General features: G+C 47.0%; 1 protein-coding gene across 2 annotated transcripts in view; it reads left to right on the top strand.

The window, feature by feature from the left end:
- The first annotated feature begins 20,703 nt into the window (after positions 1–20,703).
- The window catches only part of LOC144169758 (immunoglobulin superfamily DCC subclass member 4-like), a 411,050-nt gene continuing 404,699 nt past the window's right edge, over positions 20,704–27,054 (top strand). The window contains exon 1 of one of the 2 annotated variants that reach the window (XM_077699085.1): positions 20,704–20,737. The gene's annotated coding sequence lies outside the window, so the exon portion shown is untranslated. Of the gene's footprint in view, positions 20,738–25,704; positions 26,462–27,054 lie in introns of those variants that run through there. The other variant, XM_077699084.1, reaches the window with a different exon arrangement.

Here is a 27,054-nt window from a genome sequence, read left to right as displayed (position 1 = left end):
TTTCTGCTATATTTTTTTCTTTTTTTCTGCACACGCTTTGCAGAATTCTCTGATATTATTCTTCATTCAATCTGCTCAGGTACCACACCCCTCATTATTGCCCATGGGGCCATAAGGGCATCTTGAATAAATAAACATAGAACACCAAATACATCGAACTACTTCTACAAATTGACGTCCCTGTAGCAGTTAAAAAATTATAAAATAAATAATAAAATGGCACATTTCCACAAAACCCCTAATACAAATAAAAACACGGCCAACTCCACCTTTCCTCAAAATTTTGTATACCAGTGTCTTTGAATCAGGCAATAAAACTGTAAACATCTTGCATACAATTTTGTTTGCACGTAAATTGCAGGCAGTAGTGGTCCCAGAGATTGGTTTTGGAGGGGGCGAATGTTTTTTTTGTTTTTTTTTGGGGGGGGGGGGAGGTAGGGGGGCGAATAAAGAACCGCACCCCTCCTTGCACCAGTTTTTCGGAGAAGGTAGTGATAACCATGCCGGCATGCGTGAGTATTCGGGCATGCCGACAAGTATGACATATTTAAATATTTGCATGCATTAGAAAGCTCCGAATAAATACCCTTTTGACACTGGCATAAGCAAGACGCGTGGGCTGACTCGCCATGCAGTTTGCCCCAAACTGAGGACATCAGGGCTCCAGTGACTTAACCAACACACCGGCTCCTGATGGCGCACGCTGCACTGCCTTGTGTGTCATGTCACAGTGTTGGGACTGATATCGTGTGGCCCAGGTGCGTGCAACCACGGCCAGCCTGGCTGTGTCCGCTCACTCTAGCGCACGCGTCCAGTCTGATCATGATGCAACGAAAACAGTGACATCAACAGCGCCATTCTCTCATGGCGGCCGCCTGGTGTTGAAGCCGAAACTGACATGGATAAACAAGGCTCAAAATAATTATTTATTTACCCTGCAGTCGACCATCTAATGTTCCATTCTATGATTCCTGGGCTGGTAGGCACACATAGCAATGGGAAAAAAATAACCCAAAAATTTCGTACCAGTACTTTCTAAAATATTTATATAGACACATGAACTGCATGCTAATGGCCCTTTCTGTGTACCATTCACCAGCTGAGCATGAAAGACTGGTACAATACACTGTCGCATTTATATTTGAAAAGTTTGCAAACTTAGTGATTCACATAGAACTTTTTGTGATCTTTCTTGACAAGATTTAACCGATAACCGCTCGTCACTGGCTTGGTTCATGTACAATGCTTAAGCTTCATACACATACTGTACTTGGCACAGTTTCATTTACTAAAGTGAAACTTCCAGCCTCTCCATGATGTATCTTTAATCCACCCAAAATGCACTGCTGGAAAGCCAACTTTTTTTGATGATGACGATCATGGGTGAAGTGAAAAAATATTAAAACGCTTCGCACGATCTGAACTGAACCTGGGTCCTTCAAGTTATGCAGCTGACGTCTATCCCATTGCGCCATTCTAACACAGTCGAAGCAATTTGGATTTGCATGGACATGGAAAATTACACAGAAAATGCACACCTCCATCTAACGACAATTTTTGTAGACTACAGAAGGTTATAAATTGCCTGCATCAGTAAAGCTCTAGAGAGCACAACTGCAGTGCAGCAGACCGTACCAGTAAGAAACAGGTGCTCAGTACTGGGCTGGTTAATTTGGTGCTAGACATGGTTTCGGAAAGCTTCCCATCCCCCGTTTTTGTCGTTTCAACAGATTGGCAGTTGATTTTTTATTAAGTCTTCCCGTCAGTAACTAGGTCACAGATACATATTTGGTTGTCATACTACCAGGGTGGTCTGCGAGCAGACGCGGTCTGTCTGCTGCTAATTTAGAGTGTACCACAAAACGACCCACTTCTGGAGGAATTCATCTACTTTCCATGGGTACCCAGAAAGGGTGTAGACCAAGGCTTGCCCTCCAGGCCCTACACCAAAATCGTAGGGGCCAGGTCCAAGCACTTCTTTTTTTCCACTGGAAGCCCTCCTATGCAGATGCTGCAGCAACAGGATTAAATGCTGGGTCAACACAACTGAAAGTTGGGTAGGCTAAAAATACAACTGTGAAAAACAAAATGCGTAAAAGATGGCGACGAGGAATAAGACCACACAGGACAACCCACTACAAGAAAAAGAACACACAGCGCACCAAAGCATCACACAGCACTACAAGCTGAGTCGGCAACAGTATCCTCCTGCCCACCCGTCACTCGCCAAGGAACAGGAACATAAACTCAGGCTTCTGCAGACAAACACGTTTCCACACCTATCTAAACTTCACGCCATCAACCCCACCCTCTACAGCGCTACATGCTCACACTGCGGTGAGATCTGTACCCTCTACCACATGGTCTGGGCCTGCCAGAAAAACCCAAATGTTCACCCAATTCCCAACCATTCTTATGAGCAGTGGGAGAGAGAACTGGCCAGCTCCAGCAGCGAAACTCAGCTTCGGCTGGTGGAACGTGCGGAGAAGGCAGCAAGCTCCAACGGGATCCTGAAATGAGGAATCCGACCACGTGCTCCCCCCCCCCTTTTTTTTTGCAAAATAAAGTTTACTCTCTCTCTCTCTTCATCACCCCTGTTTCTAACATGTGGTTTGCTTTGTCACGTCAGACATTTTTACTCAACTGCCTAGCGCAGCGATGGAGCGCTCAGCTTTAGTGAAAAAACTTCGTTGAAGAGCCACCCCGTATTCATCTTTCGACGACGTACTATTCCCAAAAGAACACTGTATCTCTAGGCGAGGCGTCTTACGCCTTGTGCTGAACTTCTTGACGGACACATACCTTTGTGACTTTTGGGGATTGGCCGCGAATAGTTTTGAAAGGTTCCATTTGGGCAGAGCAATATCCGGCAAGCGTAGCCTTGGGAGGCTTGCCGGCAACTGCTACTCCTTTTGCTAACAACCCGCTCGCTCACTCACTCACTCACTCACTCACTCACTCACTCACTCACTCACTCACTCACTCACTCACTCACTCAATCAGCCACTCACTCACTCACTCGCTCGCACACTCACCCGCTCATTCACCTGCTCACTCACAAACTCAATCACTCACTCATTCACCCACTCACTCACTAACCCGCTCACTCACTCCCTCGCTCTCTCACTCGCTCACTCACTCACTCATTCACTCACTCACCCACTCACTCACTCACTCACTCACCCACTCGCACACTCACTCACTCGATCGCTCACTCACTCACCCACTCACTCCCGCTCTCACCCGCTCATTCACCCGCTCACTCCCCCACCCAATCACTCACTCACTCACCTGTTCACTCACTCAACCACTTACTCACCCGCCCAATCACTCACGCACTCACTCACCTGCTCACTCACTCACCCGCTCACTCCCTCACTCACCCACTCATTCACCTGCTCTCTCACCCGCCCAATCACTCACTCTCTCACTCACTCACCCACTCACTCGCTCACTCACTCACTCACACACTCACTCACTCACTCACTCACCCGCTCACTCACTCACTCACTCACTCACTCACTCACTAACTCACTCCTTCACTCAACCGCTCATTCACCCGCTCACTCACTCACTCCCTCACTCACTCACTCACTCACTCACTCACTCACTCACTCACTCACTCACTCACTCACTCACTCACTCACTCTTTCAACAGTCGCCACTCGCCTTCGCTCTCATTGTATCGCCCCTCCCAGATATTGGTAAGGACCTATGCTTTGTATAATACATAGGAAGTGTAGTAGTGACTTTTCTCTGTGCTATTTCTCTATTACGATTGTGCTATCATGCTTAAATTTGTGAACAGGCGTGTTGTTATGTACGCTGTAAATCGGGTGGCTGGGGCCTCTGTCAGGCCACGTTCGCCTTTAGTGTCAGCCTCCCCTTGGCTTTTGCCAAGAAATAAAAAAATCAAAATAGAAAAAATCAAAATATTGGTAAGATTAGGAAGGATATCAGTAAGCATAATATGCTATCTACCTGCTTCGCTTACGACAGCCAGCGAGAAGTATTGCCAGAATTTAACGAGTTGTGATATTGGCGCATGTGGTACTGGGCTAAAAGTTCTGGAAACGGCATTAGAGTGCAAAAATTGCGGTTAAGATGCTATGCAGTTGGAGTTAAGAGTAGTTGAGCATGTGCATGGTCATGTAGCCGAACCAAGCGAGAAATGCTACGCATCACGGTTACACTTAGCGAATTTGCCGACTTTGTATTACTTTACTTATCTCCTGTGAAAGATACACACATGTACGACTACGGTAGCAACTTGCAGATGAGCTGCCCTAAAAAACACTCGCTCGTAAAATGTGTCTAGCGCCGCAGCGATAATTTCACGGAGCGCTCCCAATGCGAAAAAAAGGAGCTGAAAGCTGTCGTGCTGGAACAAATGATTTGGTGAAGTGGTTTCTGCGTAATAAAAATTGCATTGATAGCATTCCCTCTGAACTACAAGTAGTTTTTCGGGATGTAAAAGGAGCTATTTCTTTCGCAAAGTAATAAACTAACCGCGTTGCTTAGCAGACTAGGCCGTTGGCACCAAAAGATAAGCCAAATTAAGTTGTTCCGGAAACGATTTTGTCATCTCTACGGATTTAAAGGAGCCATGAAGGGAGAATACAACTTCGTTTAATTTCAAAGAACTAGGATTCAGTATCTCACTCAGCTCCATTACAGCCACAAAAGATGTTTTTTTAACGAAAAAAAAAAGCAAGAATTATTTAAAAACTTTCAGATTTTGCGCCACCGTGACGTGTTATGAGCAAGAATGATGTCATACGGGCCAACAATAAAACATAATTTTTCAGTGCGTTAACTGCACGTTAGCATTTAAGTGATGTGGCCAAATGGAACTAGAGGCCCCATTACAGACGTCCAGTCATGTGTCGTCGCGACAGGTGAGTTAGGCGGCCGCCAATCGCATAAACAAGGTTCCGTGACGTCATAGAAAAGTTGCGGGAAATTGGCTAGGGGGCTGCGACTGCTTCACACGTTTTCTTTAACATCTCCGTTATTTGTTCGAAGATTGCGATGATATTGGTGTCATTGTTATCGGGACTAAGCAGTCTTTCTAATAAACATAACTTGTATTTTGTGTTCATGGCTCCTTTAAAATTAAATCAACCTTAGCGATTGGCAACATATTCTAGTACAGCATAATGGCTCTGATCTGTGCTAGTTGGTACAGCGGTGTGTGCTGTCTCTCCCTCTTCTATTGTGTTCGTGTACATTCAAGCTGATTGCCATCGAATATTCTAGTACTTTTAGTTTAGTGCCTAGGACATCAAAATGATGGATGTTGTCTTTCTGAAAACCGCCCGAACATTCATTATATAGGTATTGCGCAAGAAAATAAGAAACAACGGATAACCTTGCTCAAGAGGAGTAGCTGTAAAGACAAGCTTTCAAAGGTCAGTGTTGGTTACTAGCAGTGCAAGAGAATTACTATAGCAAGACGCTGCTCCATGATAGACGAGTTAATCGACATTATTACACCCCATAAATCATAACAAAAACAAATGGCGAACGCGAGAAACTACGTCTGAAGCATTAGCGCAAGGTACTCATGAGAGCCATGGAAGAACTAAAGAGATATGTTAAAGCAAGGGCGCAATCAAAGTGGTTTAAAATGAACCTGACAAAACGTTGCTCACACATTGAGAAGGAATGGGCTATATTCGGGAATATTTTTCACGAGTATGATGCGGACCAAAAACGCTGATTATATGTCAGAAATGAAAACGTCATCCCTTTAAGTTCCTTTCGGCGACTATATTTAACCGTACGGCTTGTTTCCAAGGAATTACCTTTGCTGAATACACAGTTCACTGCACTTTCTTTGAAAGCAAATATCAAATTGTCGCAGTTGGCAATAACGACTAGACAAAGAGCGAGATGTTACAAAACAGCCTGCAAATCTCTTTTCTGTGCCTCTCAGTTTGGATAAGCTGAATTAGGAGCGTCTTTGGATGCGACCTGTAGCGCTTCAAATGAATATATATTCAGGCCTTTAAAAATTCCCCACAGCGCGACATTCCTAAAAGAATAAAACGCTGTTTTATAACTAGCAAGTGCGCAGTATTGGTTTAGAAGATGCTGGTTAGCACCATAAAAATGCTACGTATGTTGTACATTGTCTTGCTACTTTTGATTATCTTTTGTGAAAGCCCTGCACATCTTAGAGAAGGCCCACAAGAGCTGATGCTCCTAATCTGGTCCTCACATTCGCCTTGTCACGGATAAACTCCTCTTGAAATGAAGTGGGATCGGATCGACGATCCTTAATATTGCGATGGCTGCAGGGCAACCTTAAATTCTTCCCCCTTCTTCCTTTTTGCCTCATCGCATGCGACAGTTGTCGTATGCCTTTTCTACGTGATGGCCTCATTTTGTGCGGACAGCGACGACGAGATCTGAAGGGGACGGGGTTTGCCTATAATTTCGTACGCGGAAATACTGCTAGCACTTTCAGAAGCAGCTACGACTTCGCAACTGGCTCGAAAAGCCACGTCGGCAGCGGCCGGATGTGTTGAGATGCCAAGCATGCATTCACGCTCTCGTTAGCCGCATGTTTTCCGCCAGTCAGGCGCAAGACTAATGCTTGGGGAAGTTCAGGCTTGCGTAATAAGTCACTGGACATGTTTCTGGCATGCATAAGCAACAAACTCGAAGGAGTAATTCGACCAAGGGTCTTTAATCAGGCCGACATACAAAGATCATCTGTGCCCGCGCAAAGAGCACAGGAAACGGTTATACACGTCTTTAATATCCCGCCCATGTCATTAAGGGGATGCCTCAAGTAATCACGCGACTGAGGTGAAAGCCAGCCTCTGCAACGCCGTCATAAAAGCCGGGTACGCAGTGTTTCGTCATCCAGACCTGACGCGAAGAAAGTTCGCCCGCCAGACGGTAACACAACCTGGCGCGCCGTGTTCAGCATGGAAACCTAATGAAGTCAAGTAATTGAACGCTCACTCACAGACTAATCGTATTTTAAGCGGTCGCGCTACTCCGCATCCTATTCGTCCACATCGAATAAAATTACGCCTGATAAGCTCGCAGGGAGACACGGACAGAAATCCGGGAAAGATGGGCTTTCAAATAGGGGCCAACTATTAGCAAACGCTGCCAGTCTTTTGTTCGGAGAGGGTCTGGTCGTGGTGCTCGCTGTGCCAGAGAACTGCAGCTGCAAGAGAGGTGGCTGCAGGGCCCTATTGGTGCACGCTGAATTCTCATTCCGAATAAGCAGGCAGTAGCGACTCACACTATTGGACCCTGATGTAGAAAGCCTGCGTGCACTCGATAACGGAAAGGAATTTATTTCCTTTTTTATTCAGAAACTTTGAGGGGCTTTTCGTGCCGAAGCCACACCTGTTTATGTTTCTCTCAACACCCGTGAGTGCTACAGAGGGAAGGGGTAAAATACAATGTTAAAAAACAAAATCAGCAAAACAACAATTATGAGTAATACAAGTAGCAGATTGTTACAATAACAGGCTGGCTAATGCTGAACGAAACACAACACCATCGACAGTTTCAGCTACAGACCGAGGAACGCTACCCCGATTGGCACACATGTGAATATAAAATAAAAAGTCTGGTTTGAATGACCTGAAGGTGCGTCAGCATAGTGCCGATGATCCATGCGGGACGATATGCAAGGTTGTCAGGACAATAGCCGTTTTGCAACAACGTGACCAGAATGACAAATCCCGAGTAATATATACTGGTTAATTCATAGGCTTTTAGAAGAAGGAGGCAAGAATCTGAGGAAGGGGGAATAAATTGGGAGGTAGGAAATAAATACAAACGAAACATAAACGAAACTAAACCCAAACACTTTTCTTCGATGTTCGAGACGAAGAAGAGGTAAGCTTGGCTTAGTTGCGGCCGTACTATATGTATGATTATCGTTCGAAAAAAAAAAAGCGGTACACAGTCGAAGACGCTAACTCAGCACACGGAAACAACGTGCGTTAGTCCTACGAACACGCTTACTATTGGGGTGAGTATAGAGGGACTAATAAAATAATTATAGCGTACTATAAGCCTGACTAGAGTTCTGCCGCAGGTGCCCCAAGGTGTTATTAACGTCCTTATGGGCACAAGTAAAGCCAGCCTTCCAAGACAGAGTGGAGGACATACGCACTGTTCATCTAGGTATTTATAGGACGATAGAACTTCATACGACGTGTTTGGCAGCTGTCTCGAGAAATGTACAGGCTTTTGCATTTATTAGTATTTACAGTAGTTTTCGTTCTGGCGAACTCGGTTAAGACGAATTCCGTGGTTAAGACGAACAACGCCTTTGCTCACTTGTAACGTGCACAACGCAACAAAAAACTTCCGCTTAAGGCAAATTTCGGATAACATGAACAAATTTCAACGGGCCCCTCGAGTTCGTCTTAACGAGAGTTTACTGTAGTTTCATTTTTAAGAGCCTACACTATTGCAAACACTGCAAGTACCAGACCTAAAACCAATCGCATAAAAATAAAGGGCGACTTTTCAATGAAACGTGAAATAATCCCTCCAAGAGAATGATATTCATGTAAGTAATATCCACGCAGAAAGAAAACCAGCCGTTAGAAGCTGAAAGGAAGGCGTAGGAGAAGGTGGTTCATCATTGTTTCGTGTTCAAGTACGTTTATTTATTTATTAAAAAGAAAGAAACAACGCGGAGCAGGTGGCGGATTCGGGAGTCTCCAAAAGCATGTGTTTCAAAAGTAGGCATCGCAGGCTACCGCCTTCTATTCATAAAAACATACGAGGGCTGCGACTGCACTTACTGATCTGGCACTCAGCTTACATGATCGTAATGCTAAATTTTGCAGAAACAAATTTAATTTCACAATAGAATACAATGGTTTACAAAGGCTCGCTAAAATGGAACTCGGGCCTAATGAAAACCGAGTCGAGATCTGAATCAGAATATATGCTACTGCAATAGAAACCCACATATAACGAACTTGGATTGTTAGTGAACAAACGCCTGTGAACGAACGCCAGGTTTGCGTCAGGTACTCGACTGCTTCGTTCCCCGCCTCGTCACACCGGCCCCGCCGGTTCTGAAGCACGGGGGCGAGCACACGAGCTGTACGTGAACCGGCGTTCGGCTACGGTGGCCGGCTCCCGACGTCGGGTCTCTGGCAAGCGTCACTCAGCCGAGCCAGGAGCGGTGGCCCGTGCCAGACAAGCTGGCCCCCGAAGCCATTCGATCCGCCGGCGCGTTCGTTGCGACCCAAGTCACGAAGGGGGGCAGCATCGTCTGCCTCGCACGAGGAGAATTATTTATGACCGCCAATATTCGCCGCGTCTTCGCGAATAATGTAACTCGGCGCCCGGCAGAACAGGGAGGGGTCCAGAAACAAAACAATGCGGACAGAGGTGGAAGGAAGAGATCGAGGCGCGTACGCCCGAGTACAGAGTGGCAGCCGCAGCGCCATCAACAGCAGCAGCAGCAGCAGCAGCAGTTCGGGTCGTTCGCGGGCAAGTGTTTGCTTTTGCCGGCGATATATCAATGCTGGCGGCACAGCCTTTGCCTCGCGCGCCCGCTACTTCTAAGCGCTTCCTACGCGCGGTTGTTGTCGCCTGCAACGTGACCATGCCGCGGCACAAGGTTTTCCCCCGCTGGGAATGGTGTGGGCGGTTCTGCGGTGAGTGTCTTGTTTGTGGGATCCAACGCGGACACTGAAAGCGTTTCGTATGATGTCTATTCTGCTTCAATTGGAGTTCAGCGTGGCCGGCTACAGCCACAGGCTGATTACGCTGCGGAGGTGAGCGACGAATTAATTTCTGACGAATTATATCTCGTAAGGCTGTCGCGTTTTGTTTCGTGCCTCCCTCAGTAATAATCGTTTCTATACTGAAACACAAAGGTTGCTGGGAAGTAAACTTTATTTGAACCAGACTGAACTAGCCATTCTTCTTGCTAGTCTCTGGGCCATAGGAGGGCTTCTTGATACAGGATAACCTGGACTGTAGCGGCCAGGCGCACGCGGTTGACCAGGCGAAGCTTGTAGGTAGGGTTCGAGCTGGCCATCATGCCTGTCTACTGCTCGATGGTCGAGGAGGGAATAAGAGTGAGGGTAGGAGTTTGGGAGCATTCCCAGACCATGAGGTAGAGCGTACGGGCACGGGGATGGGCAGTGTTTGCAGGTGGCGTTGTATACGAAGAAGGGTGGACGTCGTGGAGAAGGGTTGAACAGCACAAAATATTCAGTTCCTTCCCTCAACCATGGAGAAAGTAGGCTTCTGAATCTTCTTTCAAAAAGCGTTTCTTTGGGTTCTTATTGATAGTCAGCCCATGAGACATTCGTATTGGAGATGATTGACTAACATTTAACAAATAGTGCAACAAGCCTGACTGTTTCACTAAATTGCCATGCTTTCTCAGGTAGCAATGCGACATTAAAGGAGCCATGAAGAGAAAACACAAGTTTGGTTCATTCGAAAGATTGCCTCGTTAGAACCATAACGACACCACTTATAACGCAAACCTAGCTCAAATAAGCTACATAATTAGGAAAAAGGAAATGACCATGCGACCCACCAGCTCATTTTCCGCAGCAGAACCTATGATGTCACTTGAGAATGCTCTGCGATTGGCGGAGGCCGGCAAAAGCAAACGCATGTTAGGCAGGGCTTACAGTTTGCATAGCGAGCTAAATGCCCGTGAAACATACTGCACATTCTTTTTATGACAAAGAACGGTGGAGTAAACGGTTGCAGTTCCGAACGAACACGCAAGCGTGTATGCCAATGCGTACGAAACTACCGTTGGCCGAGCTCGACATCTCGCCGTTGCCACCGTCGCGCAGACGAATTTTCGGGTTCAAGGCTCTTCGGGGCCAACGAACCGTCCCAGCACGCACAGCCGCCACCTTGCTTGGTATCGTAATCCCTTCAAAGTTCACAGGAGATTGGCCGTCATATCGCCAACCTGCAAAGGTAAAAATAGAAACAAGGGGAGTAAGGAACACACAGCAGCAACGAGATAGTGCCACTCGTCGCACAGGTTTCGGTATGGAGGTCGTGTTGGCTTGCTGCTATCGTTACGAGCTCGTTTACAGTTTACAACCACTGAAAACTTCAGTTTGTTCGAGTACTTTACAATGAAATTTCGTTGCTGTGTTTTGAAATGCCCATGTAGTACGGGCCAATCGTCGAGGGAGTGCGAAATCCCCGCCGGTGAGATCTCCTTTCATGTGCTGCCCAACGACGATCCTCGGCAAAGCAAGTGGCTATACGTTTTGTGAACTTTGCAAACGGAGTAGAAAGAGAGCTAAAGGAAGTACGAGTGTGCTCGCTTCATTTCCGAGGAAGTGATTACGGCAGGGACCCGGACATGCTGGCGCTCGTCGCAGACTTCGTCAAATCGCCGAAGCGCTGACCTTGGGGGAAAAAATTGCCGTACACACCGCGCATTGACGCTCGAATCTTTCTGGTCGGAGCAGAGAGCTCGAGCGAACGGCTTTCCATACACGATACCGGCCAACTGGCATAAGCGATACTGCTACTGAAATTGAAAATACGGCACATACGTACCAGTCTGTATTCGTCCGTCGCGACGGGGCTGACGAGGCAGCGGTGCCGACGGCTGGGCGTTCGTCTGTTGTGGCTATTGCGGAATGGTCGCTTTCCCGTCCACCGAGTATCCCACAACTCTTGCCGCTCGTGCACTTGGAAGCATTGAGCGTTCAAGTGGTGTGAGGTTGTTAAATGCAAGCCCGAGCTCCTCGGCGAGAGTTTTGTTCTCCGGATCAGGCGATTCCATGACTAGGGCTGCGGGTGCACTAGGTTTTACTAGTATTTTTAAAATGGCCGCCGTCTCGGTCGACTCCCGCGTGTGGGTGCTATATGGAGTCGACATACTAAGTATCTGTTTCATGGACCGGCTCATGTGACGCCATTGTTCACGTGACGAAATGTGCAATTTTAGCGGGAGATTTAAAATTTTGGCTTAAATTGCCTTATTTCTCAGTGAATAAAGCATCATTTGCTTCCGGGAAAGCGCTTGGGGTACTATGAAACACCTAATCTTTCGAATAAAACAAACTTTTGTTTTCTCTTCATGGCTCCTTTAACGGTGTAGCGAAAGGGAACCAGTAAACCAGACGTCCGGCTATCAGCGATGCCTACGACCGACTGCCGCGAGAGCCGCGCTCGTGGAGCGAGCTCCCGCTGGCTGCGCTCGTGGCGCACTTCGTCGTCTTTATTTAACACACCCCCGCGGCACCCAAGTTGAGCAGGGACTTGTTGCACCTTAACATCTGCGGACCCTGTCGCCGTATCTTAAGTCCCGATGACAGGCGGAAGGAAATCCACTGGCGGAAGGAGCATGGTCGCACAACTCCGTCGCGACCGAAAAACCGGTGACGATGGTGGTCGAGTTGTTAGACGGCAGGCATCGGCTTGTCTTCTAGAAACACGACGTCCTCTACTTCGAGCTTGGCTGGCGGCTGTTCTGTCACCTCGTGGGTGAATCGAAGCAGCAGGAGGTATTCCCATATCGGACGGTGCCACAGACGATACCCCTTGGCGGCTTGACGGTGCTGTCACAGTATGCTCAGCTCGCTGCGAGTCAACAAGAGTTCTAGAAGGCAGAGTTTCTGCTGGAGGCACGTGTTCCCTTTGCTTAGCCAGGAGTGCGCTTGGAACAGCGGGCATGGCTTCGCTCTTTGCCATAGGCTTTTCCGACACAAACGTGGTGATATTGTCCTCCCTTAGAACAAGACTGTCTGAGCCCTTCCACTGCGTGCCGAGCACTTTCATGATGCAGGGGTCACCTCTCTTCGTTTTAAAATCAAGTTTCACCTTTTGGAAGGACGGATGGTTGGCGAAGTCGCTTCTTGGCTCTTCGTTGCGGAGCAACACCTGATCCTGGTGGTTTTCTTTGCGATCCTGAAGTTCGATCGGTTGGACGGCGGGGGTTTTCGGCACCAGAGAATGTGTAGCGAAAGGAAACCAGTAAACCAGCCGTCCGGCTATAAGCGATGCCTACGACCGACTGCCGCGAGAGCCACGCTCGTGGAGCGAGCTCCCGCTGGCTGCGCTCGTGGCGCACTTCGTCGTCTTTATTTAACAAACGGGTTGAATTTCTTCTTTGACTTTGTAGGCACCTGAGCTCCTGTGTCCTGTGCCCTTCACGGGCTGGTGACCACTCACTCCGAGCGCGCGATTAACACCAAGTCGCGAAGTAAGCGTCAAGCATGGCCAAGCCCAGAACGTGCGCAAACGGACCCGGTGGCGCAAAAAAGCAGCTCCCGTAACAGTGGGCGGTTGGTGTGCGCACTGTGGGGCACTCGAAAGAAGCTGCAGCAGCGAGCGGCCACAGTGGGAGCGGGAGTTGCAGTTACCCACAACCCTGAGGCCCGGACAGCGGGAACTAACCAACTTCCGCGGTGGGCACTCACCACACGGCTTCACCCAAGAATCGCAGAAACGGTCGTCGGTGTCATATGAGGTGCTGTGCCGTTACTTGCCGGGCAAGCAGCGTCCGGCTTCTTTGGCTTTAGTGTTCTTTCCATTATTGCTCTCGTCTTATGCTTCCAGACTTTTCGTTCTTGTTTTCCTCGAATTAAACGGGTGATCTGTTCTCACGCATGCCGGCGTTATTTCGTTCAACGGGTTCGGACCCGCTAAATTTTCTCACACGTGGAAAGTTCCCTCAATCATAATTTCGCAGAGGCCCTGTTAAAAACAAACTTCCGCAGCAACTGCGAGCATGTGAAACATACGTGTGCGAAACTATATCCGCGTTAATTTTGTTGCTTGAACACACGCAACATTAAAAAATGGCGACGCCCATAGAAGATTGATGACGAATGAGTGCGCTTCATATTCCTTATCACCGAGATACTTCCAAGTTGTGCAGAATCCTGTTGCCCAAGAAAATTATGGGCAGCAAACACGAGGCAGTTTCCGGTACAGCTTATTTTAAAAAAATCTGCACAAATTCAGACAATTATCTACTAATGTGTAGCATTCTTATGCGGCCTGTCCTGAGTGTGAGTTTTTTCCAGCCAAATTTATAAAATTTTCTAACTCCTGTCCGACCAATTATCTCCAATTACGCTATTATAACGATTACAGGTGAAACTTTTGCGAAATCTGCATTATTGCGGAAATTCAGCGCGTTACACGAGTCGCCATTTTTCGTATTTTTTGTGGTTTTCTTATTTTTTTAGTTTTTGAAAATTTTGTGCGACCACTTATCTCCATTTATGCCATTGTAGCGATTACAGGTAGAATTTCCGCGATATCTATCTACATTTTCGTGGAAATGCAGGGTTACACGGTCCTGGCTGTGGGTGTGCTCGGCAAAGAATGCTACGCATTAAAACTTAGCGGCAATCCACCCTATGAAGGTGGTTCGAAAGCGAAGCTGTAAACACCCACAACGATTACCCATGCGTCGTCACTTGCATTCACACACGTGGCTCTAAAAAAAGTGAATCCGGAGGCAATCAAAAGCTCTTAACCACACCCTTTATAGTTCAGAGATATTTTTGCTAAGGTTCATGATTCATGAACTTTGGTTGGTTGAGTTGTATGGGTGAAGCACATGACTGAAAACTCTTTTGTTATAAAATTAAAGAAAGCTCAAACATTGTGTTTGACAATCTCACTTTTCGTCCGTCTCTGTCGCCGCGTACGGAGGCGACGACATCGGCGGCAGAGACGGAGAAGTGCGATGTCATGCGTTGGTGTGAGCTGCATTTAATTTTTTTAACTCCTAGAGCAGGCGCAAGGCGCGCACACGGCCGCTACACATGCCGTGGGGGAAGCGCACAGCGGCGCGAGAGGTGGCGTGACGCTATCACGAGGCATTCAGCGAGAGCGCAGGGGAAAACATGCAGATGTGCTTGGTGAGTGCACCGTCTGTCTCCCCCATCTCCGCGTGGGCTCGTAGTTCGATCGGTAAGACAACAGGATCTCGCTCAGTTTCTCTATTCGTTTGAGGTTCGATTCCTGGTTGTTCCAGCAACGTTTTTGTTTGTTTGCGGAAGTTTTCCGTTGACACCAAAGGTCGCGACGGTACCCCTGGGAAGTAGAGGTAAAAAACGTCGCTTTAAAATGGTTCGCAGGCCACTGTAATGCAATAGTAGCAATTGACGCATTATGTTCAGCAACCGGTAGCTGAAAAAGAAAATATTCAAGGGCAATTTGCCCTGTTTTCTACATCACCCAATTTTTGGCATGTCAGTCTGAGCTTGGCTGCCGCATGTGGCGAGTTCTGCCGGTGGCGTTCTGCCATCAAAACGATCGCAGGGAACCGGTGGCGAAAGCGAGTCGATGCCTGAATAAGAAGCACTTTTTGTGAAATAGCGCTTATAATATCGTCGTTGTTGGAGGAAAAGGCTTTAGGTTGCTTTCCTTAAAATTTTCATTTTTGCATTCTCAACACCTGCGCATCCAAACTAGGCCTGACGCACTCAACTTCATAGCTTCTAATCAAACTAATCCACGCAAAAACAAATGCCACCACTGCAATACCACAACCACTCGGGGCACACTGCACCATCCACGATATCAAAACCCGTGTTTGCTGCCTGGAAAATACAATTTCAAAATTGTAGCACAAACATGTGGTGCGTGCGAGACCTTTCTATTACCTCCAAATACCTTTAATGTATTCATCATGGGAGGAGCGGTAGGGAAAGGGAAAAGCGTGAAGGCCGGGAGCTCGAGAGAGGTAATGGTGGTACGGAGCAGGGATAGAAAAGTGCTACCATGTTTCGATGTAATTTGCAAGTAAGCAAGCGGATATGCTGCCAGACGTGTTTTTTTTTACTTCGCCATATTTTAAAACGTCCGAGGGGCATGCAACTATTTTTACTTCGGATATTTTCCCAACGATCTTTAATCTGATACCTCTTCCCGCATTCCTTTTCTTCTTGGAAGTCGTCTCTTGGTTGGGATGTTCTTTAAACCATCCCTACCCCCAAAAATATCGCGTGTGATCTGTGCAGTCCACGATGAATGACCTGCTTTTCCTCATTTTCGAGGTTGCAAAGGAGCTCTCTCGGAAACCTTCGTAACCCCGTAGTCGCAAACATGCGAAATTTATAGCGGAGGAGGCTTACATTACCGCACGTTAATCTGACCCACCATAATATTACCACGTTGCTAAGCCAACAGATTCAGACAAAACGAACCCATAAAACCACACATGCCACAGCTGTCGCAACGGCCGTAGCAAGTTACTAGATAGGGTTAGAAAACACCATGAGGCTGATGAAGAATGCTGCCCACAGCGAATAGTTTATGCTTTCGGTTCGTGCTCCCTAAAGGGAAAATAATTCCCTTTGAGCAGGAAACAGGTGCTGAGACCACTCGACTGAAAAATCGTGTCGTCATACGTACAGGCTTTGTCAACGTTTTCTAGGCCCCACCAAAGGCTTTTGGGCCACAAAGAATTCAAACCATAGGCTGAACGTCTAACAGCGGCCAAGGCAATAAATAAGAAAGGTGCTTTCTTTAGCTTTCTGGCTTCAGAAATTTAAGCCTTGCTCTAAAGGTAAGCTTGTACATTGAATTTTGGGGGGCCTATGCACTTTAGGGGTGGCCTAGAAAATTTTGGCAAAGGATGTACGTCCGTGGTGCTAGTCGCTGTGTCAGGCCAGGTCTACCGGCACGCGTGTTCAAAATGTTACCGACGAGGGGTGTAAAAGTTTGAGTTGTTGCTAATGTAGCATGAAAAGCTCCTCCTCTGCGGCCCTTCAATCCAGCTGTTCATATCTCGTTGCTCTGTCACAACAATCGCCATATTCCCATCATGTTGTCCTTTCGGTGAACAATTCTAAAAGATAAAGAAAGGTATAACTATTTGTCTAACATTAACTGTATTTTCATCATGAAGCTTCATTTCGTTGGTAACCTAACTACTTGTCTAACATTAACTTTATTCTCATGATGAAGCTTCATTTCGTTGGTAACCCAACTAATAATAGTTTCACAGTTACTGACCACGGAGTGCGCATATTTACAGAAGTTTGCAAAAAAAACATTCTCCAATCATTTACACCACAACTGAAAAAAGGCAGTTTGACGTAAAGGGGCATTCACATTGTCGACCTCGTAACACAAATTGTAAATCTTGGAGACAGGAGTCCAAATAGTGCAGAGCCCTGTGCAAAGGGGTGCTGTGCACACGATAAGCAACACGCAAAGTCGGCAGTGCAGTGATGAACAACGAAACGCTAATACGGGAATAAGATTCTGAACAAGCGAAATAAAAAAATATGGTGCGGATAGACAACCATTTATTGTAGTTTATTGTGTAGCTTGTAGTTTATTTAGGGACCTAATAATCTAGCTTTGTTATCATGATGAACCCATTGCATAATTTGGCTTACATGACAACGAAACGCACTATTTGTGTCCCAGTTCATTATTTGAAGCTCACGCTTCATTTTATGTGACTGTTCAGTTTCGATCTGCCGGTAAAGCAGTCGGAATTGTGAACCTCCTATACAACAATGGTAAACCCATTAAACGTGTTGCCAATACCTTTGCGTATCAGTGCAGCACTGTGCTTCTGAAGGCTGAAGTCGAGCCCGGTCTATAATTAGCGATGATGAGACTCGTAAAGCCCTCGGGTGCCTCAAACCCTAATTTTCTTGCAGCCCTGATGGTACTGCCCCTGGAATATTAAAAGCCTACGGGGAGTTATTCGTTCCTATACTAACAGCTTTATTGAACAGCTCAGTGCAACCTGCCCATTTGCAGGGGCTGGAAGGTAACATTCATTGTTCCTTCGTAGCAGCTTTTTTTTTTAGTCTAGCAGCTTTTTTCAGCTTTGGGTCATGCTCTTCTGTCTTCCAAAATTAAAGGCGCACTTTTTCACAAATAGCACAGCTTAATGTTGAGCAGTTCACGTACTAATACGTTTCCATTCATGCTGAGAGCGTCCAAAATCGTTCATTATCGGAGACAGCAGCACACTGTGTGCTTTGAGCTGAGCAAAGCTTTGAATTTCGTCGGTCACAACTTCATAATTATAAAAAGTTCACTCCTGAGTTTAGACTATAAAATCTCTTTAAAGCGTATGACCTATATCGACATCGACCGGCATTGGGCTGCTTTTACAAGCCAGGGTCTTTGATGTGGCAGAGAAAAACCGCCGTTGACTAGCGCCATCGCCTTCATGTCTCGGGACGCATGAGAGCATGTCTTGCTTCTTGATTTTGTTAATCGTTGAACTAGGTGGGTGCTCTTGCCCACAAGAGAACCCCCACACTGCGCCTTCTCTATGTTGAATAAAAATATAGAAAGAAAGGATGACTATCAGGAAAGTGTAAAAAAATAGGACCGAAAGAGAAAATGAAAATGGAAAACGGAAAAGAAAAAAAGGAAAGAAATGGACTGGCCGCGTATCTGCTCACTTCACTGCAAATGCCTTCGAAAGAACTTCTGCCGCCACTACCGCGTAAAACCCTCTCTTCTATCCCCTGCCAATATCACATGCCCTTCTCCTCCCTTTCGATCCTCCCACAATCAACACTGGATAGGTTTGTCAAATTCAATTCAAATTTCCAGCGTCCTACTACTCGCGCCTTCTACCGGAACCATTTGTTACTGTTGAACCTGAAAAACTGCCACGATGTCCAGGCTTGTGCGACCTATTTTGAGTTTTTGGGTCAAAACATTTTTTTCAGCACTTATTTCATTTGCTCTCGCAAAGAGCAAGCACACATTTAAATTTAACTAAGAGTGCACTGAGAGTTCCAGTTGTTCATTGATGTTTTGCCTCAAATATGCCTAATGTTTTCTTTCTGTTCGACAATATCGAGAAGTAGGCAGTATGGCTACAGACTTAGTGGTTCGGAATCGTTCCGGTCATATAAGCAAACTTCTTTAAGAATTCTTTTAACTTTTGGCCGGGTGGCTGAATAGAGGGTGGAGTTCCTCCTACAGTGGTCATGTGGTTTTGTTTCGGTGCAGAAAGGGCGAGTAGCCCTCACATTGAAACCAGTGTGGCATATGTGATTCTCCATATAACATATATTCCATTTTATTTTGCATATATAGCTATATGTATATGGTTGTATAGTAATACTATAGCATTCCCCCACTACATCTAGCTAACGTGATTGTGCTGACCATTGTGAGTGTTTGTTGATACCGCTAGGCATTGTTCATCAAGGTCTTGTGCCCCGTGTTTGTAGTGTAAGGTTTTTTGTCTATTGTAAAATAAACTTTTTCTTACAGACAGACAGACATACCGACTGACAGACAGAGCAAAATTTTCGACTTTAGGTAGCCCAAACAACACAAAATGGAAAGAGATCATTTCAATTCTTAAATAGTCAAGAGGCGTGAACCATATGTAGACTCAAACAGCACAATTAGCATTCCCTTTAAATGATCAGGACAACTGACAGCGCCTTTTCTGGAACATTCGATGATTTTGTTTATGATTTGTTTAGTGATTCTTCATATATATGCTGATTTACGTGGCGTTAAGGACGTAGATAAAGGACGCGTTTGCCATGCCCGGAATGAGTGTAGCGCGACGTAACCTTGTTGTCTCGCTTTTCTTTCTTTTGCTTCATACTCCTTTTCCTCAGGTCCTTTCCTCTCAAGACCTTAAAGCACGTTTTCCTTAATGTACCCAGGTCTGTACACCCCAAAGTGCAGAATGTGTGAGGCCTAAAAAGCCGATCTAGCCCTCATCCTATTTGAATGCCCTGAGCTCCAACCTGAAGCCGAATGGCATCTCTCTAACCTAACAGAGTGGGAGACTGCGGTGACCAGCTACGAGCCTGAGACCTAAATTCAGGCCGTGGACTGGGCTTTGGAAGTCGCCATGAAGCAAGGTCTTCTGGCCACTTCACGGAGTCAAGAAGAAGCCCATCATTAATGAAACTCAATGATTGTTGACTAAATAAAGTTGTTCCTCCTCCTCCTCCTTCTCCTCCTCCTCTTAGCCCTGTACTCCTTCCGAACCACCAAAACACGCGCGTGCGTGCGCGCGTGTATGTGTGTCCGTGCTTCTGTGTCTGTTCATGTGCGTACTTGCGTGTGTGTGCGTTTTGTGTGCGGGTGTGTGCGTGCAGGCGCGCGCGCGCGTGCGGGCGCCGGCGCATTTAGAGTATACGAGTTTGCCGATATCCATTCAACATAAAACAGATGCGCTGAATACGGCTTCAGAAAAAGGACATCGGATGAACATATGCCGACAACATTACCCCGGAAAACTTTTCGTAATTTTTATAAAGGCTCCAGACGAGCCGGAGGAAACGCTTGTGTGCTTTCCGGGGGTTAAGTTAAGATGCAACGCATCGTACCGCTCATTCCTGTCGCTCGAGAACGACCAACCACATAGACATTCTCCATTTGACAAGCATTAAATTGATGACGTGATCTTCAAAGCCATATATAAGGGTTGTATATTGCGTTAGTTGGCCTCACCCATACCCTCTTTTTCTCCATTGTCCGAGGAAGAAAACCATACCGCTCATCTTTTCAGTCAGCCTATCCAGCATACCCCGTAGAGGTACTTCTATCGTAACTTTACAAGCGTGGTTTATTACGGCGTATGAAGCGTGGTCTCGTGAAGTGCACTGCCAAGAAGTACAGTTTCGCGTGCGATGGAAATCGCGGCCAGAAGGAAACTACGCGACGGAGAAAACAAAAATAATAAGCCCGTTCAGTATGAGGAAGCGCGTTGTCTGAGTCTCAGACAGTATACGGGTTCGAACACGACGAGAGACAGACAAAGGAAATGAACGTAAGTACTGCTCCCGAAGCAACCCTCTTTGGTATTTCTTGTTATGCTGTTTAGGTTTTCTCCTCGGCTCTTTGAATTCTTTTTGAGAGAGTCTGTGGGTGGTGATGGCCGGAAGACCTTTGTTGTTCCACTCTTGGGCGCGCCAAACACGTACGTTGGACTGAGAATATTGAAACAGTCTCGTACCAACGGCGACAGCCACAACGCATCCCACGCCTCCAGTCAGTACGTGTCTGCAGCCGCATCTTCGCGATTGTCACTTCTGTTTCACCTCTAAAGCCACACCCAAACACTTCCCACTTCCAGTTCCTCTCAAAACACACCCAAATGGCAGGATAGCCCAAGGCTACGCAACGTACCATGTCTGAATGTAGCAGCATGCTTGTTTGCGCGTAAAGGGAAATGTTGAAAGGGCGGTTTTTTTAACTTCGCACTCTACAATTGGTACTACGACACAGCACTGCATACATGCCGACGTATCCATTTCCTCTCACCATTTTTCTATGCTGGATTTCCTTTTTCTTATTTTCCGTTCCCTTTCTAGGCCCTTTTTAAATTCCCATAGTCTATTCGGTGACAGAGCTGGGCACGGCAGTGTGAGGCGTGGACTGTCGTTTGAAATACCCGCCGTGCGATTCATTTCACAGCCTTTGAGGAAACACGGCGAGTATTTGCGGCTTTCTGTAGTCGCCATGTGTGCTCTGAGCTGCCGTTTTAAATAAACATGAGCACTGCGCCAACATTGCCCGCCGCAGAGTCCATTTCGCTTCCTTTGAAGCGAACTACATCGCCTCACCACTGCGCACAGAAGAGTGGGCCGTTTTTCGCAACGTGTGAGCCGGCTTGCACGTGCCGTGGGAATTGATCTTTCGCACCTTCTGAGTATTTTAGTTACTTGCCTTAATGGCCCTCGCACGCGCGGTCAGTTTAAACTCGCGAGAAATGTAATGGAACGGACTCACGCGAACCTTGGAACTCCTTTTCCATAACTCCGACTTCCTTCGCTTTATTGCTCTCAGCAAGCAGTGAAAGGAATTTTGTTGTTAAATAGAAAAAAGTTCATGTTAGAAAAAAATTGGTCAGAGCACAAAACTTGATTACCATAATACAATCCTCGTCAAGAAGGTAAATGCTAGTGACATAGGAGCAATTCCTAAAAAAAAAAAAAAAAAACTTGTCGGCAGCATCTCTCGTCGACAGTCGCCCTCATTTTGGATCGAGCCGCTACGACGCGATGGACGGTGTATCAATCCGATGATTTAAATACTTGTCAGCCTCAATTTACCTCAGGACACAGCTAAAGATGAAATACGAAGCACAAACACTGACCATATACGGCCCACTCGTCTTTCGTCTTTGTCTGTGTTCCGAGTTAAATGTAGGATGACCGGTATTTAAATCAATTATGATCCGACTAGCTCATATTCTGCCTATTCTAAACAAAGTTGAGCTTGAGCAGCTTTTGTTGGATATTTACGCGCGGTAAAGTTTTTCGATTGGGTGAGGCATGCATCCCATTTTGGATGAAAGATAACATCTATTTCCTCAAGAACGTATACTTCCTGGCGATAGTCCTTACAAGGTACCATTTTGAGCTAGTTGATGACTAGATAGTGAAGTGTGAACAGAGCCCACTTACACGAAGTTCGGAGGAGAGATGTATACCACACCAGTGCAGACGTCTAATAGATCGTTTCATTGTAGGTGGCTGAAGAAATATTACGCACTCACAGTGATAAACAAATTAAACGCGATGACAAAAATGTCATCCAGAACACACAAACAACGTGATTTCTTTCCATGCAAGTTAAAGTGACGTGGGGTTTAATTACCGTAACAATTTTGGGAAATGCAGTCTTCCATACACACCAATAGGGCGCCATTTTTGGACCTCAAAGAAGAGTATTTTTTTTCAATTTTGCGTGTTCACGCTCATATTTTCGTGTTCACATTTCATTTGTACATGGCGATAAAGTCGTCTTAGTGGCCAATTATAATATGATTTTTCTTTGGAAAGGTCTGTTAAAACGAGGGTTACAGCCGTTTTCAGTAAGCATATATACTCCTGTAGATGGTATATTCCCGTCTATTGACAGCAGACGGGAATTCTGTAAAGCTTACCGCTTCACTGTGAGGTAACTAATTATGGCAAGTAAATGGAAAATGGAACTCTGATTACCGATAGAGTCGTCCCAGCAGCCCCTTTTAATATTCAGTGCAATCCCGTTCATGCGTTTTGCACCGTACCGGTAAAACAAAACGTAACAACCAGAAAAACGCAGCAGTGAGGAAACCTTCGAAAATGAACGAAAACAGCGTGGTTTTGACTTGCAACCATGTATTTCTGCAGCTTGGGCATTCGAACGTTAAAAAATTCCCGCGCCTTCCCGCGAGGGGAACACGAGTAAATGCAGAGCATTGGGGCCTCAGTACTGATTGAAGGCAGTGTTGCTTCCATCGCTTCTTCCGTGATGCTGGAGTAGCAGACACGAGTAAACGTGGGCACGAGCGTCAACCAAGGAAGGAAGGAGCAACGCAGTGACTGAAACACGAGCGACCGCTCGCCGCTATATTTGCAGCGCGCGCAGTAGAGGGACAGCAGTGCGGGGGGGGGGAGCGCGCATGCGCAAGCAGCGCGCGCCCTTCCACGCCCCACCGCGCTGCTATCACGCACCTGTCACGCCGAGACCGCGACGGAGCGAACGGGCTGACTACTACGCATGCGCGCGCCAGCTGCTGTTGAGAGAGAGGAGGGAAGGAGAGGCGCACCTGCTGCGGACGCGGAGCTGTTGACACCGTCCGACGCAGGAAGAGGCGAGGCTAAGAAATGCTCTGCATTTAAAACTCAAGAATGTAGGATTGGCGCTTTTTGCGATCACTGGAAAACACCACGCGTGGCGATGCAAGGTCCCTAGCGATGTCGACTCTCTTACGCGCTGGCTGCTTGTCTACTGCGCTTAGTACGTCAAGCTTTTCCTGAAGGGAAAGCCCCTCCCGTTTTCGCGACGCCATCGAGGCACGACAAAGTTCGCGGTTGCGAGTTCAACGGTGTTCTCAAAGCTTGAAGCGCACGATGACGACGAGAGCGCGTGCTATTCTTGCGGTGGTGCATTATGACAAACACGCATCTCCGGCATTCTGAAGTGAAACTTCCGTTGTAAGTGCAGTGAAGATGGTGATAGCATAGAACAATATAGGGCCATCTAGTGGTGACGAATCGCACCCGCGTGCGGCTTCGCGCGGTCAGTTCTGTAGCCAAGCCTGGCCAAGGCTCGTCAACGTCACAATAGAGGTCGGCGCATATTTCCCGGGCGCCTCCATGCCCGGGCGGCTTCGCAGTGTCAGCGACGAATGATCCTGGGAAGGTATTTTGAGCCACGACGTCACAGTGAGAATTTTAATAAATGGGACTTTATGTCAGCTTCGCCGGGACTAGACAAAAACAACGTAGCAGCTGGAAAAACGCAGCACTGAAGAACGAAACAGCCGGGTTCCACTGTAACTATTTCCGGGAAATTTTTGATAAACGAAGTTAAAGTCGCCTTCTGTTCAACATTCGCTTTCACGATAAAGTTGGGTTTACCGCACGGTTTCTTCCGCACATGAAACATGAAGCACGCATGTAACCGTTGCAATAGACACTTACCTTTGACAACGCAAATTGCAAATACAACTCCCAAACCATACTTAAGTTGGCGATACAGTCGGCACACCGGCAAGGCTCCCCTCCAAGAAAGCGATTTCCATCTACAAAATCATTATTTATGGCACCCTAAGACAGTTATATCCCGCTTTTTTTCCTCGCAACTTTAACAAGTTCTATCGGGCTTTGATTTTGGCTTCTTAAGGTAACCACAGAAAGCTGTGCTGCCTCACCTGGGCTTCTGAGAGTCGACTGACTTTTGCCGACATCCTGCTCTTTAAGGAAGGAGAAAGAGGGAAAAAAAGGTGACGGATGAAGCAAGAAGAAAAATGCAATGGAGGGAAAGGAAAATACGAAACAATAAAGAAAAAATAGGGTCCTGTTCTATGGTACGTGACAATCCACTACCCCATGTCTGACACTAGCCCGCCACGCCGAAAAAATCTCGTCTGACATAACAAGCAAAGTTTAAGAAAACAAAGAAATAATCCTTTATGCCTTACTCATAAGGCGCTGTGTAGGCCAATTAAGCTGCTATATTTTAGGCATTATCCTCAGATGTCGTCCCTCTCATTTTTTTTTTGTTTGTGTGGATGTTGGCTTTTTTTTATTTCACTGTGAGCTCTGTAGAATTTTTTCAGTCACTTCCACAGAGATGCACTATTTATGAATAGGGAGCATCCAACGACTATCACCCTTCTGCACCCTTATGTAGTTCGTTTCCGCCTGCAAATTAATTTCTTCCCGAAAAAGTTGTCGCCCAAAATTTGTGCTGCTATCATGACTAATAAGCCTTCATACAAAACGAAAGTTCCCAACCCCCTAAACAAAAGCCAGGGACGAAATGCTTCGCGTGCTTCAGCGACGTCAGCACGATTCCTGGGACCGACGAACCAGACAGATGGATCAGGCTTCCGCCGGCATGTAACGTTCGCGTGCCGATCAGTGTGGCGGCAATTGCGAAATCTCTTCTCCGCCAGCCAACTGTCGTGCGCAGCGTTTGGGCAACATTCTTCTTCTTTTCCCCAATTTCCTCATTTTGTCAGAGATTCGTCCCGGAGGCGCCCCCTTTTTATGTGAAGGCAGCATCTCCTTTTCCTTACTCCCTATTTTTAAAATGCATTGTCATTCATCCTTCGCCCCTTTATGTGACGCTCCGTAGCTGCCGCAGAGCGCTTCTCGCGAACGCGCGAGTGCCGTCGCATTCAATGCTCCCCACCCCACGTGACTCGGATGCTGTGCGTGGTGCCGGCGGCGGCCACGGTGCGTCGCGAGCGCCGCCAGGCCCGCCACCTTCGCAGCCACGATAACCGCGCGGCCGGAGCTCAGACCCGCTTCTTTCCCCTCCGGCGGCAAATCAGACCTGGCTTGTGACGGAGGGGCGCGCGCCGAACGTTGCGATGCGGCCGGTAGCCTGCGCGGCGCGCTGAAACCGCCCACCCTGAAGTTTCGTTCCTCCCTTGTGCAATGCTTACACATTGACCGGACATCAACCGACCAAACTTCTGGACGTTTTGCCGTGCAGTGGTCCGCTTGGCAAACTTTGGCGTACCGCAAGGCTGTGAACTGTGACCGCCAGTGTTCTTGTCCTCTTCTTTTTTTATGCCCCTGTCCGCCGCACTTGGTATGCGAGCGCGGTGACAGCTGAAGGAAGGAAGTGCCAAGGAGCAATCGGACATTGTACGGAGACCGGATAGGAGCTGTCCTGCGTACGACGACGTGCCAGTATAAACGGGCCCGCCCTCGTCTCGGCGAGCGGACGTGAATTCCGCAACTGTGTGTTCGTCGCAACGGCCCGCGCCCGACACGAGAGCGCCAACTTCCACTCGGACTACGACTGAACAGTGCACAGGAGCATTTTGTCTTCGCTTTCTCTCCGTTTTCAGCCTTTGTGCCAAGGCTGCTAAGTGGCTGGGCTATTCGCTCTTTCTGAACCTTCATTGCCGGCGTGACGTTAGGGGGCAATTACGTGCGCCCGTTACCACTGGTGGCGTGTCTACAGACGTGACTCGGAATCTTGGAATGCTCCGACAGTGCGTTCCTTGTGGATTCCATTCTTTCCGAAACCACTGATTGTTACGGTAAGTTCTTCCTGCTGTACTTGATGCGTGCGGTAATGGCATTCATTTCGCGTACACCGTGATTGTAGGCACCTTCCGCACTCCTTCTTATCCCACGTCCGTATGACCCTTTCTTCTACATAACAAAAAAAAAAGGGAAGCTCCAGGCACCCTTTTATATATTTACAGTCTGTGATTTGCAAAGCACAGGCAAAGGAAGATAAATTTTTAGACTCAAATAGATACATCGCATTTCAAATTTTTCTGAGCGCAAAGCAGCAAACGTTCGGGCACTAAGAAGAAGAGTACGCAAGAAAAAAAAACGCAAGAAAACCGGAACTTTTTTTTTCACCAATGTAGTTCGCGTTTGTAGCGCATTAGACTCTCGTTAAGACGAACTCGGCTTACGCGAACTTCATGGTCAAGGAAAACAACACTTTTGCTGTCTTGTATCGTGCCCAACGCAAAACAAAAACATCCGCTCAAGACGAATTTCTGGTAATACGAATACGTTTTCATGGTCCCGTCTAGTTCGTCTCATCGGGAGTTTACTCGTATTTCTATTCCCTTAATTGCAAACGAAACTTCATTGAAACATTTGTTTACGCTGCTTT

Source organism: Haemaphysalis longicornis, unplaced genomic scaffold, assembly GCF_048455015.1.
Source record: "Haemaphysalis longicornis isolate Haplotype H1 unplaced genomic scaffold, Haemaphysalis longicornis Haplotype H1 scaffold_2, whole genome shotgun sequence".
Taxonomy (NCBI): Eukaryota; Metazoa; Arthropoda; class Arachnida; order Ixodida; family Ixodidae; genus Haemaphysalis; species Haemaphysalis longicornis.
This window is presented reverse-complemented; position numbering and strand designations above follow the sequence as displayed.